General features: G+C 38.5%; 1 protein-coding gene across 1 annotated transcript in view; it reads left to right on the top strand.

Annotated features, from left to right (window-relative positions):
* The window catches only part of trpc5a (transient receptor potential cation channel, subfamily C, member 5a), a 195619-nt gene that overhangs the window by 14299 nt on the left and 159850 nt on the right, over positions 1-21470 (top strand). The gene's annotated exons all lie outside the window — the stretch shown is intronic.

The following is a 21470-nucleotide window of genomic DNA, read 5'->3' as shown; positions in this document are numbered from 1 at the left end:
ACAACATTGTAGTAACCTACATCAGATAAAACACTTAAGGCAGAGGCAGAATGTATGATACTTGGGTGATTGAAGGCTAAGAGAAACCGTAGTTTCTACAGACAAATTATTGTGTCATCCTGTAAAATTAAATAATATAAATGTAATGGTAGAGATGAGCAGGACCGATATCATTTACTGCTTAACTCCCACATTAATGTTACCATTTTGTTATTAACCAAAGTGGCTAGCTGTCACCTTAATGGTAACTTGGCAGTCTAATAAAGGTAACAGAGTTATAAATATGTTTTTAAAGTTAAAGATGGATAATGTTGCCATTGGATAAAGGTATGTTTGGGTGCAGATGAATCTGCTTTTTTTTTTTTCTTTTTCTTTTTTTTTCTTTTACAGATTTTATTCCAGTTCTGCTTTCCGATGCACCCATTCTAATTATCCTAGTGCCAGTTATTGGGAGTGCATTAGCTTGTGACCCCCTGAGGCTGGATTTGTGACTAAAGGGTAATTGCTAATAGTTAAGCAGCTAATGTTAACATGTGCTCTGTCAGGTTAACATTTATGACAATTGTTTAGTACTTGAATATTCTTGGGGGTTAGGCTGACCTCTCAAAATTCCTCCTGAAGCATTGTTTAGTGTTGTCAATGTGAAACACTTCAGCTGTTAGTGAAGGAGGAGCTGTGTGCCCGACTGTCTGCGGTTATTTGTCAACTGGAATAGACAAAGACGGCGCTATTGGTATTGAAACTCATGCAAATGAGTGCCCAATCCGAGATCCAGTTTCTCTTTATACTTTATTCCACTATATTATTCTAGTTGCTTCCGTACGTTTTTTGGCGCTTAACTTAACGTTTAAATTTTACAATATTCTGCTATTTCTGCTCTTTCCGGTGCTTATAACTTCAATACTTTTTGACATATTAAAATTATTATTATCTGTTTGTCCCATTAAAATAAATGGACCACATTATCAGTGTGGTCACTGATTTTGCTTGCCAGGGTGAGCTGTGTTTTAGTTCAGTGAGATGAGCAGCTGTTCTCAGAGCAGGAGGCCCAGCTTTGAATCCCACTTATGCATTTTTTTCAGTTAACAGTTAAACTTTTTAAACTATTTTTCAACAGAAATTTCAGATTCTTTTCTACTTTTCAGCAGAATTTTCAGTTTTTTCACCCCTTTTCAGCAAAAATTTCTGCTTCTTCCTCTGTTTCCAGCATAATTTTCATTTTCTTCACCTTCTTTCAGCACATAGTTTTCCTTATTCAGCTGTTTTCAGCAGATTCCACTACACGGCATTCACAGAGCATTTTTGCAGGAAATGCAACTTTTTCTAGTTTATTTTCATTTTTTGACAACCCTAGTTTAAAATGTGTCATTTTTAACTACAATACCACAAAATTGTTTGTCTGTGTCCTGGAAGGTAAAGACTTAGTTCTAACAAAATACAATAAAGAGAAACAAATTATCTTTGTTTTTTCCAAATATCTTTATGCGTTAGACTGTTTATAGGAATACACTGGACATTTCCATAGAGTTTGGAAAACATGGTCACCTCTTTTTTTTTTTCTTCTTTTTTTTTTTGCATTATACACACTATTATCAGATTAGCTGTTCAAACACAGCTAATGTACAGTATAATTATCGCCTACACCTGCCTCAGGGTGCCACTTAACTACTACAGATTCTTTAGTAGTTTGCGAGGGGGAGTTATCTTTTTTTAATACATGAGAGTCCTTCTGACTGTGAATTAACTGTACATCATTTATCCATAACCCTAAAGGTCTGGACAGTGAACCTCTCCATAACTGGTTAAGAGACCAGTTGGTAACCACTGGTCACTTCAGATTCCCTGATCAATTCACAAGTGTTTGCCGGCGATTGCAGAGTCTCAACTATGCAGGTATTGCGATCGTGGCTCAAGAGTTGGGAGTTCGCCTTGTAATTGGAAGGTTGCCGGTTCGAGCCCCAGCTTGGACAGTCTCGGTCGTTGTGTCCTTGGGCAAGACACTTCACCCGTTGCCTACTGGTGGTGGTCAGAGGGCCCGGTAGCGCCAGTGTCCGGCAGCCTCGCCTCTGTCAGTGCGCCCCAGGGTGGCTGTGGCTACAATGTAGCTTGCCATCACCAGTATGTGAATGGGTGGATGACTGAATGTGTAAAGCGCTTTGGGGTCCTTAGGGACTAGTAAAGCGATATAGAATTATAGAAACAAGACATTTATACATTCTCAAATTACTTACTTTTGTCTTAATTTTATTATCCACTTTTTCTATATAAAAATCTATTTTGAAAGACTCCTTTCCTTCACATTAAACACAGCGTCTGCTTACATCAGTAATAGTTCATATACCGACTTTAATTGTTGTGTTACAGGTTTTCAATGCTAACATAAAAGTAATTAAAATCTAACCTGGAAAACTGAACTGAAAGTGTGATTTTTGTTTAGGTTCTATTCATAATTTTCCCGAGCAAAAATCCTCAACTTGTTCACTGTAGCTGCTCCAGTGTTCATGTGGTTTCATACTTTTAGGTAGGGACTACATAAAATTCACAGTAATTCACTATAGTGAAAAATAATTAGTTTGATCAGCTCAAAAAATGGGAAAATTCCAGAAATACTTAAAATAGTAAAATAATTAGTATTATAGGAGGAGAAATAATATCTATATAAAATATATAAGATATAAAATAGGCAAACCTTCACTAAATGTCAAGTCAGATCACTTTTGTTTTCCAGCTTTTAAAAAAACAAAGTGACACAGACTATTTTGTACATATGTAAAACACCGGCATTTTGCCATGTAGTGTAGTAACCAAACCATTCTGGATTTTGGTGTACAGTGGTCCCTCGTTTATCGCGGGAGCTACGTTCCAAAAATAACCCGCAAGAAAAATAAGTCGCTATTATAGAATGATGATATGATGATATTATAGAATGAACCGCGGTTGCCTTTGACGGTGCAAAACGTTTTGTCGACATTGTTGTTTGTCGGGGAGAAAACTTGCAAACATACAGTACAGCACTTCAGAGTCACACTGCTAGCCATCAAAGATTTATGTAAATTTTAAAAGCTGAATGTATTCTGTACAATGGTCTACAGCCAATCAGGACGGAGAACACCATGCGCTAAAACAGCAAGGCCGCGAAAGGTGAACCGCGTTATAGCGAGGGACCACTTTATGCTGTTCCAAGGATCTATATCCAGTTAGCAAGGCAAGAAATAAGAAGTCACCATAAAAGCAAAGGTTTACAGAAAACTAAAACCTGATGTTAAATATAATTTCACTGGATGTGATATTGTTTTTCTGAGCTAGACGTTGTACCTCTTATATTGCAGACAGATTTCTCCATTATTGCAATACGCCTGTCATGATTCTTCTGGCTTCTTTCTGTTTTCTTTTGTTCTGTTCCTGAAATGAAATGTTAATTTGACATGCACAAAGTGCTCCCTCAACTCCTGCAGTTCTTTGTCTCAAACGGCTGTCAATAAAGACGAAAATCAAACTATAGCGTCCAGCAGCCAACTGCGTTCATTATTCAGGAAAGCACTACAGCATGACAATGATCCAAGTACTTCCTGTGCAGATAATTAATGGGGTAATATTTCAGCATAATCTAACACAATAAGTTGAATTTTGGCTAATACTGATTAGGAACAATTATGTTTTTATGGATGGTTTTGTAGAAGTTCTTTATGGTTTTGTGGATACCAGAGACAATTTCATTTCTGTAAATGGAGTTAATGGACTGCATTGATTAGTCAGTGCTTCCGTCTATTTATTGGTGATGTAACCATCAGAGAGAAAAAAAGGCTTTTCAGTGTCTCAACCTGGGGCAGGAGGAGCTTGGCAAACCTCTCATTCTAGTTTAAGCGGCCAGACGTTGTTTGTGTTACCGCATACTAGTTTTACTCTTCTGTAAATATTTAGAGATTAAACAAAGCTAAAGCAAGATGGATTATTGGATGTGGAGCACAAACAGACGAATCCAATGAATCTTATTCATTAGGTAAGTACACACTCATTCCCAGACGAGGAAAAAAAAAGGTTGTAAAGTAAATTGCTTAGTGTTAAGACACTGATCTAGATTTAACACTTAACAACACTTAAAAATGGGAACAAATAATTCAGGCTTTAAAACACAGCTGTCAGTGTCATAGTCATATGTATTAAACTGAACATGCAAGAATTGTTTCTGGCATGTAGTTACCATTTCTTCTGCTAATGCTAAAATAAATGGCAATGCTGTCGTTGATCAGTGACCTACAACATTCATAAGTCTTGGTAAATTTCTTTTTTTAACCAGAAAAATATAGCATAGCATCTTCTGTTAAAGGAGGATCTCGCCCTTCCCCTGCAGTTTTCGTACTTATACAAGGTCAAAAACAATAATTGCATCTCATGTGGATAAAATGGTATTGATGCATTCATTGTATTCTCAGATTGTAATGAACCATAATCCTCTACTGATTTGACTCTGTTCTGTGACTTGCCATAAATGAGGGTGAAATGAAAGAAGAAACTCCATGGACGTATCATTTCTGACAATTGCGGGTGACATATTGTGAGTAATTTTGGAAATACGCCGGGTGGGGCTGCATTGTTTGTGCTCCAACTGCAGTTCCATCAGTTGTGGAAGCATCCCAGAAGTAGCTCCACACTTTCTGTTGCTCAAAATAGTGAGGTCTATTTTTGATGGGGCAGAGCAGATCGGGAAGTGACATCGAGTAACAAAAGAGGGGGGAAGATGAAATAAGTCTGTGTGCTTGTTAAACACTTCCAGAAGGATTTTTAGAGAATTTTTAATATTTTTTTCAGGGGGTGGGGTGGCTTGTTTGAGACACGGTGTCACAGACACTCTGTAAGTCGGACCCTCAGTCATAACACACATTGTCCTCACCTCTCACCACAATGACGCACACACATGCGCGCAAACAAACAGAAACGCACCCCTGTAGTGACGTCATGAAGGGGTGTAATGTCAAATTGTCTGGAGAACGCTGTCTAGACATCTTGATGTGCAGCCTTTGACCTCCACAGCTTAGTCATGTAGGCTTCAGAGGAAGGTGTTTCTGTGTGAGTGAGACTGAGGAGAGAGTCAAAGTCAAAAAGACAGATTTATGAGTAACAGGCTTCAGATACACAGGGCTTTACAGACACTGTAATATTACTGTTCATTTGCCAAATCGAGGCAAATCACAGTGTGAAATATTCAAGTAGATGTTGGCTATTAATTAAAATTGCCAGAATTTTATTTTTCCATCACCACAGCCCACCCCCTGTGACATACGCTATCATTATTTGGGGGAAAAAGAGGAAGCAGAATCTAAAAATGACAAATACAAGTCATTAAAATTCAATCAAACAGAAAATGGCTGCAAAGAAAGAGAGGAAAACAGACAAAGCTGTTTGTGACATTCTGAGTAAATTTAAGTTCTTCTCCCCACTTTGGTTATATAACCAAGTTCAAAAGAGGTCTGTGGTATTAAAAGCATTGATCCAGACTAGACTTAATGTAATGGAAGAAGTGTAAGCTGGAAGAGTCTAGCTGTTCAGAGAGACTCTGAGGTCAATGAGAGAGTTATTGTGTGCAGTGTTGCCAACTCCTCAGTAAGGAAAATCGCTATTGGTTGTCCTAAAAGTCGCTAGAAGTCGCTAAATGACGTCATTGCCTAATTTGCATAATTGGTCATGCGAATCTAATTGTAACCTATGTTGTTGGAGAGAGAAATAACATCGTGGAAGAGACATAAAGTGAGTAAAAAAGGTCCTAAATGCATTTAGAGTTTATTTAGAACTACAAATTAAATTTCTTTTAGCAATTATTGTTTTTTTTTTTAATGTCACAATTCCAACCCTGCTCCTTTACCCGGGCTTGGACCGGCAAAAGTGACCCGAAATAGGCACTCTGGTGGAGTTACTTTGTGTGTTTATAAGTAGTTTTAAACCTTGTGATCCACAAAACAGCACAAGAGTAAAAGAAGAACTGACTGCGTTACAGCACCTGCTGCTTGTTGAGAGTAAAAGCCATATGCACTTTCACGTCTTTTTTTAGCGACTTTTTTTCTAAAAAAAAAGTCGCTAAGGGGTCTGAAAACTCGCTAAATATAGCGACAAAGTCGCTAAGTTGGCAACACTGATTGTGTGTCCCCTTCAGCAGGTCACTGCATCTCTCCTGTGACAGTCTGCAGATCTCCACGATTTAACATTAAATTATTCACAAAGGGAAAACTAAGCATGAGGTGTTTTTCTTTAAAATGATGAGAAACTGAAGCCAGGGGAGTAATGGCGCATGCTATAGGTAAAATTTTAGATTTTAGTCTCCTCAGCATGCAGGCTTCAAACTGCTAAAATAAGTGGGAAAATAATAAAGGGAATATACCATTAAATGCATCAAAAACAAAATAATTCTGGATTGCTTGATATTTTCCAGGTACATAAAAGTTTAATGGAGATTTCAGGGGACTAAATCTCAAGATTAAAGATTTTTTGACTTATTTGCAACAATGTTGTATGTTACTATTTTTTTTTTTTAATGTTCTTTATACATTTTTAATCGCCATAGTAATTGGTACTCCAGGAATTGGAATGTGTGGCACTCATAGGGATCATCTAGTGAAGAAGTTGCATACAGGATGAAACGGCCATGAAACGAGCATCATGATACCTATTATCTGCAACTGAGGTTTTGGAGTGGGATTGGGGGGTTCAAGCCAGCCCACGCAAATAAGGGTTACTGTGTTTAACTTTGTTTGTAGCCTCTGTGCTTAAGGGCACATGGGGAAACGGTGAGGGGAGTTTAGTCAAGGTATTTCTAGTCTGTTTTTTTATTTATTTTTTCTTGACATGTGTATATTTGTAAATATTTATTCTTTGCATCATGTTTGGCATTAGTTAGATTTTAAGCTTTTCATTTTGTCCCATTATCCCTGGAGTTAAGCAATTTCAGTTACTCAGTAAAAAAAAAAGAAGCCACGTGTTTTCAGAGGTATATGTTGGTGTCTTCATGAAGTCCTGTTCTAACAATAAAAACCACAGTTTGGTGGATGAATTTCATTTCAGCCTCATACTTCTTTATTCAGACTTGATTACAAAATGACAAAGGATTATATAACTTATATAAATAATGCAGGAAAGGTTTGGGCGTCGTTTGTCTTCCATGTATAAATGTTGTGTTAACAATCCAAAATGCAAAACTATCATATCAAACAAAGACAAGACTACGTATTAGTTGAGCCTCAAGTTTAATATTTCCTTTTTAAGCCTAAATGTTTGTTTCTGTGTTAAGTTTCTCACAGAATACCTTCAGCCAAATTCACACAGCTTTTATTTGACAAGTAAAATTACATTGATCACTTCAGTTTTGGAATAAATGCAAGAGAAGCAGAAATCCCAAGTACTGGACCATACAAGGAAAAGGGGTAAAAAGAACTAGACCTGAGCTCTTTCTTTGATAAAGTTGCACAGTAAACCACACAAACATAAACATACACAGCCTGCTTCCATATCTAAAGGCATTGATTTCACAGTCATGCAGTTCAAAGGGCAGGTTACACTGTCGAAACCTTAACACCAGCTGACATGCAGACTTCTTTGTAACCTCGCCCTCTGCTGACCTTTGCCCCTGCCAATAGTCATTCTCCTCATGTCTTCTTAGCATGGTGGCTATCTGCTGTAAGTATGTGAGCACCTGTGTCTGTTCTCTGCATCAGTTTGTATGTTTAGTGCAGCCTGTGTGTTTGTTCACAGGACTGTAAACATTCATGCATCTGTGTGTATGTTGAGCTAGTTATACACCAAGCAGCCACACAGTAAAACCACATCGAATATATTAGTTTAAACGGTTCTGACCTTTTAGCATATTGACAAGTGACCTCTGGAGTCTGGACCCTTTGGCTTATATGGTTTGTGGGTAGAGCCTCGATGCACCAGGTGTATTTGAGTGCGTCTCTCAGATGCTTCCCCCGACTTTTTGAAGGCCTTGGTATTTCTTCTTGTATTTCACTAGGCCAATGTTGCTGAGAAGTGTTGTTGCTATTGGATACTGTGTGTGAGATAAAGCAGCCTGTTCGAGGTTGCCTAATTGATCTTGTCCCCAAAAGACTGAAACAGCACTTATCCTAACCAAAAAACATACAAGTCTTAGCATAATGCTAAAACCGCAACGGTGGATCTGAGACTGGTGGCTCACAGCTTTGATTCATAAAGGTTAAGTGATGCAGACCTTATTCTGAAAGGTCCTTAAATTTTTACCATGCAGCACTTTTGTGCCATCCTCAAATATTTATGTAGTTTTATGGCATGTTATTGATTTTTGGTTTTGTAATGAGAATTGTATCCTCTCAGGGTCTCTGCAAGGAGCTGTAGGTAACCAGAAGATAGGTGGTGTCATTTTCTGTCCCCACATGAACAGATAAGACCTTTTTTCTCAACTGAGGAGGAAAAAAGGTGAGCTTTTTGTATTTTCAGCCCCAGAAACGGCGTGCACTCAGTGAAGTAATATAATAGTCACCATATTGCCCCATATGATCCTCTAAATTGCAGAGTGACCTCATATGAATCCAGCTTGACATGTTTAAATACACAACTCCAATCCATTAGCTGACAAAGAAAAACCAGCAGCAGCACAATGAGAGTCTCATTGTTGAAATGAAGCAATTTATTTTGGCCTTTGATGTGCGGGAAAAGCAGTCATCCATAATTTGACGAATAATGAGCAGAGAGCCATTACCAAAACACAGCAATTACTTCTAGATAATGGGCTGAATTTTGTGTTTTCCGTGTGTCGGAGAGCAGCTCTGGCTTTTTTTTTTTCTTTCTCTACATGTGTGCACGTGTAGGTCAGTATCTGTTGGACTTTCTGCTTTGGGACGATCAGGGTTCCCGCCACAAGAGTCCTCAGGCCTCATGGTAGTGGGAGGAGGGGAGGGAAAATGGTGCCTGAACACACACAGCACGCTTGTAATTATACAAGATTCTTTTCAGGGAAGACAACGATGTGTATTGGACGTGACAGCAATGCATTTAGGTCTTGATGTACTCGTCAGCCATGTTTTTAGGTACACTGGGGACACAGCACAGATCTTTTAAAGTAACAGTATCAGTAGAACGACAGGAGAGAGAGCCACCAGGGATATCGTTTCCAACTTTCAGCATGAGGAGCAGGATCGTACCAACTCATGGTTAACGTTGTTTACATACGTCAATAAATTATTTAGTCTCCTGTAACTGCTGAACATAAATGGATGCATATCAGCAGAACAATTGAAAGTAAAAACACCTATCTATTGCGTAACTGTGTGGCGATTGCTCGACGGTTACCTTTTGAACTTACGTCCACACCCTCCTGGCTGTCAACTCGTTAGATCAGTCTGATTTGGCGTGCTGGAGATCTTCAGGCTATTTTCCCTTTTTTCTGCAGTCTAGCGGTCAGTGTGGGAAAAGCCTCTCGGGCAAAATTTCTTTCTCAATCAGTAATAATCAGACCCTTCAGCCAGGGAAGCAAATCTTCCAGCCAGATGTACGTCTGGGAACAAGCCGATCTAGTAGACCGCTGGCCTTGGTTTGGTTTTGTGATTTTTCTTTATTTTACTTCGTGATTGACGCACCTAAAGCAGAGTCTTTTGTGTTCAATGAATGTGGAGTGTATGGAGGATTAACAAAGCATGGAGTGGATTTCTTTTTTGTTTTTACAAATAAACAGCATTAACTGGAACTGCACTGAGCTAGCCACAGTTGACTGTTATGTCCATTTAGACTTGCTTCATGAATATATATATTTTTTTACTTTTAATTTTTTAATTCAAAATTCAAACCACTTGAATGTAGTTTTTTTTTTTGTCATATTGCATGGTGATTAATAATCCACAACTGAAAAGCTTTTAGCCATCATGTTTCTACGTGATGTGTAAAACCTTTTTATTTGATCTGAGTTACTGATTTGATTCTAAATTAGATCAAACCCATGTTAGTTGTGGAAAAAGGACTAATGGTAGAAAAAGTAATTTGGAATACTTAAAGTTTGAAAAGGTTCCTAAAGTTCCTAAATCAGGGATAACAGAAACCTCTGCCTGTGTGTGAAGGGCTGGTTTGATCTTAAGTCAAATAGCATAAAAACTCTGATCCTCTCATTTTAATGTACAGAGAATTATAGTAAAGAGAGAAATTTAAGATGATGGAAAGGATGAAGGGAGACCTTCATTAAAGATAGTTGAGATTATGTTGACACTTATATTTGGAACATTGTACTGAGGAAGCATCAAAATACTTCAACTAAAATGCTTGCAGTGAAAACAGCCAGAGCCAGCATCTGTTACATTTGTTCTGTCATGACTGTTCATCCAACTTAATTGTCAGTAATCATGTTTCCTACATGTATGCTTTGATTGGACGCAGCACCCAGATGTAAATGCATTTAGTCATTTAAGGATATTTTTTATGCTAAATTACGTCATCCACAGTTGCTTTACTAGCTTTAACTCACTCTTAGTTTAAAAGTCTGGTGGACTGGTAATTGTAAAGTGCCTTTCTACTCGAGTTGGGCAGTCACAGTGGTTCCTCCTGCTTTTATTATGGATACTTTGACACACAGAATGGAGGAGCTGGGGATCAAGCCACTGACCTTCCAATTGCTGGATGCTATCCAGATGTTTTCACCCATCACCCTGTGTTAGACTGCAGGCTCTAACAATAATGATTTTTCTTGATCAGATATCTTTCCAATCTGCTGCAGCCAGAACCTGCAGCATGTTGAGAACTGCTTCATGTGCTGCTCCGCAGAGCTCACATGAAGCAGATGCAGTCCAAGATGGTGGAGTTGGATGATAGACTGACTGGAGAGCAGCAAATTTAGTGTTTGGCAAATAAAATAACTTCTGTTTGGTCACGCATGTGTGTACTTGCATGCGTGTGTTTATAGCTTCCCTGCCACCAACAAGATCTAAGTGTGTTAGATTTAATCTGTTACATTTCTTTAAAACTCAATGAATTCCACTCAGTGAGGTATGTGGATTTTAACACGTAGTACAGAGAGCACTGACATTAGGTCTAGAATAATCACAGACCCTGAAATACTTGACACTGTAACAGGCCAGAAACCCTTTGCTCTTCATGCCTTTTTTGTTGCTGTTTCTGTTAGTGAAATATTCACCTTTTGTATGTGAGTGGCCAAGCCAAATGGATAGAGATGTGTTTGATCTGATCAAACTTTAAACAAAGCGAGTCACTTTGCCTACGGCGTTAAGAGGGGGAGAGAGAGCACTGCTCTGAGCAGGGCCATATCAAAATGTAGGCAGTTTGAAAATTAAAAAGAAAGGATACAGCTAGAGGGGATTTAGGCCGTGAGAGGCAGTGAGAACAGGTCAGAAATATAAATCAGGCCAAATGTGATGTGCGAGAGCAGCACTACCCTCTTTGACCCAGGCCCCTTTAAGTGAAGTGTTTAACCTCCAGCTACAGCATCCAGAATACCTCATTCATCCTGTTGGTGGATAATATTTTTATAGAAGCAGAAGGATACTGTTCTCATTGCTGTCAAACTGCCTTTGAGTGAACCTCTTGAATGCTCCTAGATACTATTGTTCAAAGTCTTAAAGGGAGAGCTCTCTGCTGAAATAAATGGATAAATGGTTGCTACCGATGTCTCACTGATGAGGCTCAAATGTTTGATGTGTGGTAGTGTCACCTGCTTAACGTCACTTTTACATGGAAAAATTGAGCCTTTTAACACTGTACTTTCTTTAAATGTAGTATTTTATTTATAAAATAACCTTAACGACTGTTTTGATTATAAAATTGACAATTATCGTTTATAATCATGAATCAAGTAGTCGAGTCTAAATACATTAATTTACATGATACTGTGTTGCTACAATAGGAGCAGAGAACTTGAACGATTAGTTTTCCATTGATTTCTTCAGGACTACATATAAAGATAACAATGAAAGCATTTTATCTGTAATATACTTGAACCTAAGAAAAACAGAGGGATTCATAAAGTCGGCTAAAGGAAGAGAATCAAAATGAGTCCAATGGTATTTCTGTTTCATTTTTTCTTTTTAACCACGAGCTAATATGAGTTTTTATCCCCCTCTATACTTCTTGCTGTATTTTTTAATGTTTCTCTTCACACTTTAACCGTGTGTTTAATGTAATACATATTTGTTAGCAATATATACAGTACAAATATGTTTAACTGAAAGGTAGTACATCACAATTAACTATAGGATGGATCATGGTTGGTTACATTTGTTTTCTCTCAGTTAAGAAAACCTTTGTTTCCTTGAAGACTGTTTTATGATTTTCTGACTGCTCCGACTATCTATGCTTAGAGTATTTCCACAGGAGATGCAGTTGGCACACTACCTGTTTAGAGAAACAAAGGTACCAGTACCCATGCTAAACAATGCACTGCTGTTGAAGGGGTCGGTAGCAAAAATGTCTTTTATCCAGCTATAAAGGACACCGTCCATCTATTTTCTTCTGTTCATGTTCAAGTTCATGCACACATCTCAATTTATTTTTGGTTGGTATGGTGCTGTTTATTGAATTGTGGCAGAAATGCAAAAAGACAGTGGGTTTGAGGGAATGTAAATTTGAGAGTTTCAAAGCAAATGCACATACCGGCAAGAGTTCATGGAAAAAGCTGCTAAAGTAATGCCCTTCTCATCCCATATCTTCTGAATGACGATTCAGAAATTGAAATGACTGATGACACTCATTATGGTATGGCAGTAGTATCTAATTGCAATATTCCAGATGTAGTAGCTTTGTCAAAAGGCTTTGCTGCAAATCAGTAACCCAGAGTGAGTGGAAAACTGTGTCAAATTAACCTTGGTCTTCAGCTCTGTGGAGGGATTTATCGCAGAAACGATCTAAATCTCTGTGCTCGTGGACCAACGTCTTCCGCTGAGGCTTATGATGAAAATCAGTCAACAGAGTCGGGTTCTCAACGGGGCCGGAGATTTAAAGAAAGCAGTGCTACCACACAACAGCCCTCGAGGAGTATGCACTTATCTTAAATCTTTATTTGTCCAATTCAGAGCTTCTCCCGTGAGCTCGGCCTCTGCTCTGCTTCATATTCAGAACCAGGGAGCGACTTGACAGGTGTTCCCTCAATATTCTCCTCTGGTGTCCTCGTCTTACTTGGGATTCAAACTGACAAACAGGCTTTTACAACCTACAATGAATGTTCCTTTAACACCAAATTCCCCATGCCCTGATACACTGATATCCAGTGCTTTTACAGGAAATTGTTCCCAGAACAGTGACAGATTGGTGCCACATCGACCAATCTGTCACCGGCAGCACTGATGTGCAGCTCTGCCATTTCACTGATGACTGTACTGAATTTTTAATGGCGGTAACTGCAGGCCTCTGGACATGATTTGGTAATGTCATCCAGTTATTTGTCACTGTGCCATTAAAGTATATAAAATTGTTATTTGATTACTTGTACTCTTTATTATATTGGTTCATCAGTTCTCTTCCGTTGTTAATTATCCAACAGTGTCTCCTGGAAATTGGATTTTTATACAGCAAATTTGTTTTCTTGGTGCAGCATAAACCCTGACTAGACTACATTCAGACTGTTACAAATGAATGAAGAGAGATATTTGTGAGCTGTTAGAAAATATACAATTTTCCACCAAAAACCAAGGTCTACAGTCACATGCAAGATTATAGGTTTGGGCTACAAGTAACATGTAAATAAACTTCATCTCAAAGATTTTTTTTCCTGCTATCTCTAAGGTCCAAAGACTCTTCCTTTTTAAACCAGACCACAATCTTTAAGGTCATAAAGAAAGCAGGAGTGGGGGAAGTCCAGGCCTCAAGGGTCGGGGTCCTGCAGGTTTTAGGTCTCACCAATGTTCCCTCTAATTTTTCACGTGTCTGAGCGAACACACAAACTCCCTGAGCGGTCCCGTGGACCACTGTGAGCAACAGCAGACGTGCGCACTGTGGTCACGCCGGCATCTTATCCATCCAAGTTACATGGTTTATTAGAAGAATCAAATTACAGCGTTTACATTTATGTTAGACTACTTTTAATTAAGTGCTTTAGCCCACTTACAATGAAAATTAATAAATAAATCTTGTTCATGACCTGTGTAGTATGTTAACACTATTGGAAGTAAAAATAACTTTCGAAAACACAACTTTCTTTCTTTATTTTTTTTTATAAAGCTCTGACTTGTATAATGCGTATGTGTCTGTGGTGTGGGAGAGAGTCCTATAATTTTGACTGCAAAATACAGTTTATAATGACCAATGTTGGGAAATTAATTATATAGTTACTTCTTCAAAAAAGTTACTGAGTTTTGGAAACATCAAAGTGTTTTTCAGCTTTTTTTTTTTTTTTTTTTTTAACGCAGCCAAGGCGTTTTTAAATAAACATTTCAAACTATTTACAGAACAATCAGCTGTTCTGCATCAAATCTGATGCCACACAAATTATTTGTGCCACTCCAAAAATTTATTTCCGTCCAATATGAGATAAAGGAGAACAACAGCCTGATACCTGCAGGCCTGACAACAGGAGATGTATCACTCCTGTAACACCTGTAACACTCAGCCGTCGCCTCATTGTTCTGACACACACAACAAAACTACTGACTACACTACACACTAACTACACAAGATTTGCACTAAACGTCTCAAATCTCTCACATCTCAAAACACCGCCGTCACTCCTAAAACTTCCCCCCGTTTCTTAACAACAAGATGCCACGTTGCCATATCATTTTTTGATTGGTCGACATGGTACTTTTTTGGACCAATAGGAAAGGTGGGGGGTGGGGTTTGTTTTTGCTCACAGGCTTTCGATCCTTTTTCATTATAAAACACAGTTTTTACCGTTTCTTCCCGCAGTAAATATAAACAACGATAGTATTCAGGAAGAAAACCAAACATTGCATATTTTTATCATAACTCTGGTTTTACGTGGCCAATCAACACAATTTAAAAACTGGTATAAAGTCCACACTTTTTCCGTCAATTGTTCCGTCTGTCCTGCTCACATCTCCAATGGTTGTACACGTTGTCATTAATGTGGCTTCACTCCACATCAGCCACGCCGCTTTGCTAAAACACCGGTGTCGGCACATAAGGACGCTGTCATAGCCTGTCAACGACGTTGATTGGCTGCGTATATACGCATCGGCTGAGCTATGGGATAAGGTGGCATCGTTCTAATCCCATACGGGAGCAGGGACGTACATTATTATTGTACTTTATTGAGCCCCGTGGGGAAATTGCTCTCTGCATTTAACCCATTCACTCAGTGAAGCAGTGGGCAGCCATTGGGCGCCCGGGGAACGTGCAGAGAGGTTTAAAGGGGCGGGTGCTCAAAGTTAAAAAGGGGCACATTGAACCAGGCTGAATAACAACAACACACATTCATCAAGAATCTAATATGGGAAGGGCAGGGCTGTGTTGATCTGAGACTGTAGACATTAAAAAGTCCACAGGAGAGATGGTAGCTGATTAAACAAGTGTCATGAGATAATAACAAAATGCAAAGATTGGTGACAGCGCTTGGAACCATAAGGACACAAAAAACTGTGAGAAATAAACTCGGCTCTGCCTGTGAACTGTGCCTGTGCCTCACTCACTGACTAACACTGCAAAACACGATTGCTGAAGTTTTAATTTCAATTCAGGTTAGTATTTTTTTTTTTTTTTTTTTTGTGCGCGCAGAGACCGTGCCAACGGTGCGCAATTGCGCACGTGCGCAGCTTAGAGGGAACATTGGGTCTCACCCTGGGTCAACACACATTAGTTCATTAGCACGCCTCTGGAGAATTGCAAGACATGCTGAGGAAGTAATTTAGCCATTTAAATCAGCCGTGTTGGATCAAGGACACATAAAACCTGCAGGACACCGCCTCTCGAGGCTTGGAGTTCCCCATCCCTGATCTAACATGCACACCCCTTAAAAATGTAGATCATGCTGTAGTTGCTGCAAATACTTGCAATTAGATTTCCCTCAAAATTTATTTTGCTTTTATAAATTATGTAAATCTAATAATGCCATTATCAAATCAATGTCTAGAAATTACACTGATTAGATTACATCGTCACCATGATGATGCACTTTTGTTTTCTACTCTACAGACATTTGTTTTGTTTATAGACAATTTACAGCTTCAGGGGTTCTCAGGGGAAACTGGTCACCTGAGGGTTTTACAACTATTACAGGAGGTGGATCAGCTAATTACTGTATTGCATGAATGATCATGAATGAACCACCTAACTCATCAAATAGTGTTTTGGGTTTTTTGTTTGTTTTTTAATTTACTAAAATGTTAAAACCTGAAGAAAAATTAAGAAAGTTTATTTTCATTTGTTAGTCTTCCCATCATTTTCTGCACTTTGTTAGTCATGCTTGTCTGTAAAATATGAAACTTAACAGTTTTTTATAACATCTCCAGACTCGCTGCCTTCCAGTTGCTTGTTTTTGTCTTAAGAACAGCTGCAACAGTAATATCATGATTTTAAAAAGGTGTCAAATCCTTGTGTTTGATTTGTAGAAATGTGAGGATATTTGATATTTTTACATCTAAATGAATGAAGTAATGAATGAATTTTAAAACCAAAACAAAAAGCCTATTTTGGGGGGATCCTTAATATTTTATTGTAAGAGGAAATAATATATATTTTCATATAGAAATTTTTGTCAAAGTCTTAATTGCCTGATCTTCCCCAACACCCGAGAACTTCCTGTTGGGTCCAGAAAACTTTTACGTTTCAGTTTTTCTTTTTAATTAGTTGAATTTATGCAAATTAGGCATGTTTTAATTTGAGTGTAAACTCAACGCACACAGATTCAGTCTATGATGAAGTATGAAGAAGCAGCTGCATTATTTCCACATCATGATGATCAAATCATCTATCAATTCGTTTTCAAGATTGAAATCGATCGGTTGAAAGAATCTGCTTTTTTTTTTTTGCTTTTTTTTTTGTCCCCCTCATGCAGTTAAAAGTATTGTGTATATACTCGGCTGAAAAACAGCAAGTCATCCCGTTTAAAGGAGGATGGAGCTGTTGTGTTTCAGCATTACAGCTTGATAAATGGCTGCAGCTATCAATCAATTATTATAATTGTGATAATTTGTTTTCTGTAGATTGACTAATGATTTCAGCTCACAGGTGCACCTGTGGCTCAGGAAGCGGAGTGGGTCGTCTGCTGATCACAAGGCTGGTGGTTCAATTTCTGGCTCCTCCGCATGCTGAAGTGTCCTTAAGCTAGAAGGTGTAAAACAAATTTCCTCATGCATACATATCCTGTGTGTATATTGCAGTCAATATGCTATTGACTGCAATATACACATTTCCAAGAAATGACTTGCATAGCCTAGATCTAAAGAAGACAGAGGAGAGAAAAATAATGGTTTTTGTTTGTTTGTTATGTTATTTTTATTTTTATTTTTTTTACTTGGTTTGTGTTACACTGTTTCTCTCATAGTTTCCCATTTCTGAAAACCCCAAACCACCCATTCAACCACCTTCCAAAAGTGCAGTCAGCCTAGGGGAGAAGTGCGTCTTAAAGATCACCTTAAGAAGAATAAATGTGTATATGTTACTGGGGAAGACGCACAGCTATGAAGCTACAGAGAAACATGTAAGAGTGTGCACTAGCTTGTGGGTGTAGGGTTACTGAAACATTGGGAGTCTACAGCTGCAGCAGCGAAAGCCGTCTTTAGTGCAGAGGGTCTCCATGCCACTCTGTCTCACCACTTTTATCCGCTTGGCTGTCACATTGTCTCTTCTACTTCTCGCCCATCTTCTCACCTCTGCTATGTGTGTGCGTGTGTGTGTGTGTGTGTGTGCCAACATGGCCTGTCTCATCATCTCTCTGGCTGTATATATCTGTCATCCCCCTCCTTTCCTGCTCCTGCTGCCTTCTCTGCTCGCTCACTCACTCACTCTTATCCCGGCCATCCGCAGGCTGCAGATAGGATTAAAAATTAACACCCTCTGTGTGTGTACATATGTGTGTTTGAGACCGAGAATGAAAATGGGAGAGCAGCTAAGGGATGGGTTGCTGAAATCACTGTCATACACCACATTTATGGTTTGCAGTATTTGCCACCTCATTTTGGTGGCACTGCATGTTCATCTTTTCCTTTTTGCTGTTTATTTCACCTCCCATTATGAACACGCCTCCTCATGGGTTCACGAACTCACATCCAGCAATTTTGGCATCTCTGGAGATTTTGTGACTTTCCACTGTGGAAATGTCCCTTCTAATAAATGTGTAAACACTGATAGGTCACTCATGTTTAAAGAGCAGAATTTCAATTCTTAATATTTCTGTCTTCTTCTCAGTGACCTATTTAAATATATTTTTACACATTTTCTTTGCACTCTGAAGCTGACATGAGACATTTAATGCATTATTGAGCAGCAGAAATGGATAATTTATCAGCTCTCTTGATAACTGATTTGTTTTCTAGCCATTTGAAACTAACTAGTCAATTCGTTCCTTATTTTTCTATTGGGACGATTTGTGATGTTACATAACAGTAAACCATTAAACCAGAGCAAATAGCATCTGTCTGTGTAATCTGACATCTCATCAATTCTTTTGATTGCATTGTCAGATGAAGGTATTGTTGATGACACGTTTATGCCATTTGGACCTAGTGTTCCGTCACTTTGCTAGCATACAGCTCCAAACAGCTCCGTTGCCTTGATCAGACGCCTTTTCACAATAAAATAGTCTTGGTTCAAATCCAATGCTTTTCTAAGTAGTAGTTTCTCTTTCTAAAGGGATGTTTGGTTTCAAGGTGCCTCTTTAGCTTGCTTGACACCATGTTAGCATTAGCCAGCTTCTCCTGACATACAGCTCGCTCGGGCTGAGGGCTGTTGACATCCCTGGTCCAGCTGAAGCTGTAAAAGCCATTGGCTTTTGCAATAATGTCAAGAGTCAGTTTTTCTCTTTACTTTAACCGGTGTATCTTTGCACTTGGGGGTGGTTGTGATTTGTTTTGCATGTAAAAGTGATCCGTTTTCTCCCTTACAACTATCCTCCTTGCTTTCAATTAAGGCGATTGATGCGTCAAGCTCTCTTAATTCTTTACTTTTTTAGAAATTTTAGAAATCTTTTTTTTTTCTGGAAACTAGGAAAACAAGGCAAGCCTGAGAAATAGCTTGAAAGCTCAACTATAAGCAGTAATAAGATTATCTGTAAAGTGATCAGGGGAAATAGATGTAATTATACTGGTTAGAGGATTCAACTGATTGGATGCGGTATTGTCAGAAACCAGGTGGAAACCATTTCCCTGTATCGGCTTTTGCAGGATATGTGAGGCACTTTTAAAATGACGTTTTTGCTGCAGTGGTTGTAAACAGAATTCATTAGTGAAGTTCCTGAAAACTATCTGAAGAAACATCTGCTAAAACTCGTTTAGTGCAGTACTGTCAGTAGTACTGTAGCTATATCATAATGAGGAGTAATCATTTATTGGAGTTGAGCCAGTAATAAAAAAAAAAAAAGAAAAGAAAGAAAAGTGCCTTAAGTCTGCATTCTTTATAATAGCCAGCAGGGAGTTTAAGAGACATTTGCTTGTATAGAACTCTATTTTAAAGTGTCAAATTCTGCATCATGATTATTTTTCTTTAACTCTGATCTTGTTAAAATCAAAAAATGTGAAAAATATTTGTGACTGCCAAGTTTCTTGTCTGGGGTTGTCACCGCATGTATTAATTCCAGTTTTGAAACATGCAACAACAAGCCTCAGCTCAATGCACCAAAAAAGTAACTAGCTTAAGCAATGGTTGACATGAAGGAGAAAACATCCATATTTCATATGTACCTTCTCAATAGACTTATATTTAGGACCTTGCCTTTTACTCCTTTGCATTTAATTGTTGTTGACACTTTGTTTAGTTTCTTGATTTGTTGTTCCTGTTAGTTGTAGAGCATTATAAATTCACTTGACTTACATGTTCATTTGACTCACATGTGTGTGCATATATACGTGGCACGATTTTCTGTATTTTTTGGTAATGCAAAAACTTTATGAAATCAAGAAACAAAAGACAGGAAAAATGAAATGGCAAAAAGTCCTAAAAGGGTAATATATTTTTTTGATATAATTTGTGATCATAATAGGACACCTAAATAATATATTTGTTCAATAATTAATAAATGTTATTATTAAACAGATTTTAGAGGTTTGACTATTTCTGTCAAGTTCATCATATAACATGCACAGCGGCTGCAGAATTTTTTGAAGCTATAACTTTGTGTGTGTTATCAGTTGAATACAGAGCTACATAAAACTAGCCTGTGTTCTAAAATTGTATACATTCATAACGGAATGAAACGATGTGTTACATATTTAATCACATCCACCAATGAAAGAAAGAAATCCTGTCCGCACAGCTACACACTGGCTGTTTAGCCATGGTTGCCACGAACCGGAGGTGACTTTAGTTGTGTAGCTGTCAGTCAACTTTATTCTTTCTCTGCTCCACCTACATCCTATATCTTTATGGTCTCTGACAGGCAACAACCTCACTTTCACCTTGCTGCTTTCACCAGCCATCCCCTTAGATGTCTCACTCAGACAAAAGAATTTGTGATTGAAGTGCTTAGCATCAGGCCCTGTTGGCTAGATCGAGTGTGAAAGAGGACCAGATTCTTGCTGTCTGAGGGTTTTTCCACAGCTTCAGAGGGAACATCAGCACAGCAGGGATCCTGGCAGGCAAACAGGGCGATAACACAGCCGCTGTACCAGAGAGCCTCCACTTTACATTTGAGTCATTTAGCTAACAGACTAATTTCCACAGACATACAGTGAGCGAGACCTGATTAAGGACATTCACCAGCAATTTTGGTTTTTATTAAAATGAACTTCATGGCCTGAAGACCACCTTTCATAACCAGCTTTTTATTATAAGGAATGAGTACTTACAGGACATGGATCAGTAGATTAAATTTGACAAAACGTTGGACCATAGAAGCTGTTTTACATGCAAGGTTTCTGCTGTTGGAGGTTTGCGTTACGGTGATCATTACATGCTCCGTTTTTAGGACTTTACCACACAGCCTTTCCTGGTGTGTGATGCAGTGATATGCTGTTAACTCACCGGTACATTTCTCCTCCTGCATCTTTACTCGCATCCTGCTGACTAGTCCGCTTTTTTCACCGCACAACACCGGCGCTCCATCTGTTGTAAGTCCAACAAGTTTGTCCCAGGGCAGTTTCATGTCAGTTACACTTTGACATACGTTTTAAAAAATGTCTTTGCCTGTCGTTGTCCCGTGCATCGATTTAATGTTCATTATTTCCTCTCCACGGATGAAGATGGCCAGCTGTGCAATGTCCATCATGTCTGTACTTTCATCCACAGCAAGAGAGTATGCAATAAAGTTTTTGCTTCTTTCACACAACTGTGTTCTTAAATCAGTGGCCATCTCACAAACCCGATCAGCAATCGTATTTCTGCTCAGGCTCACAAAATCTGCGTTT

Source organism: Astatotilapia calliptera, chromosome 3 (assembly GCF_964374335.1).
Source record: "Astatotilapia calliptera chromosome 3, fAstCal68.1, whole genome shotgun sequence".
Lineage (NCBI taxonomy): Eukaryota > Metazoa > Chordata > Actinopteri > Cichliformes > Cichlidae > Astatotilapia > Astatotilapia calliptera.
The sequence above is the reverse complement of the archived record's forward strand: the minus strand, read 5'-3'. Positions and strand labels throughout refer to the sequence as shown.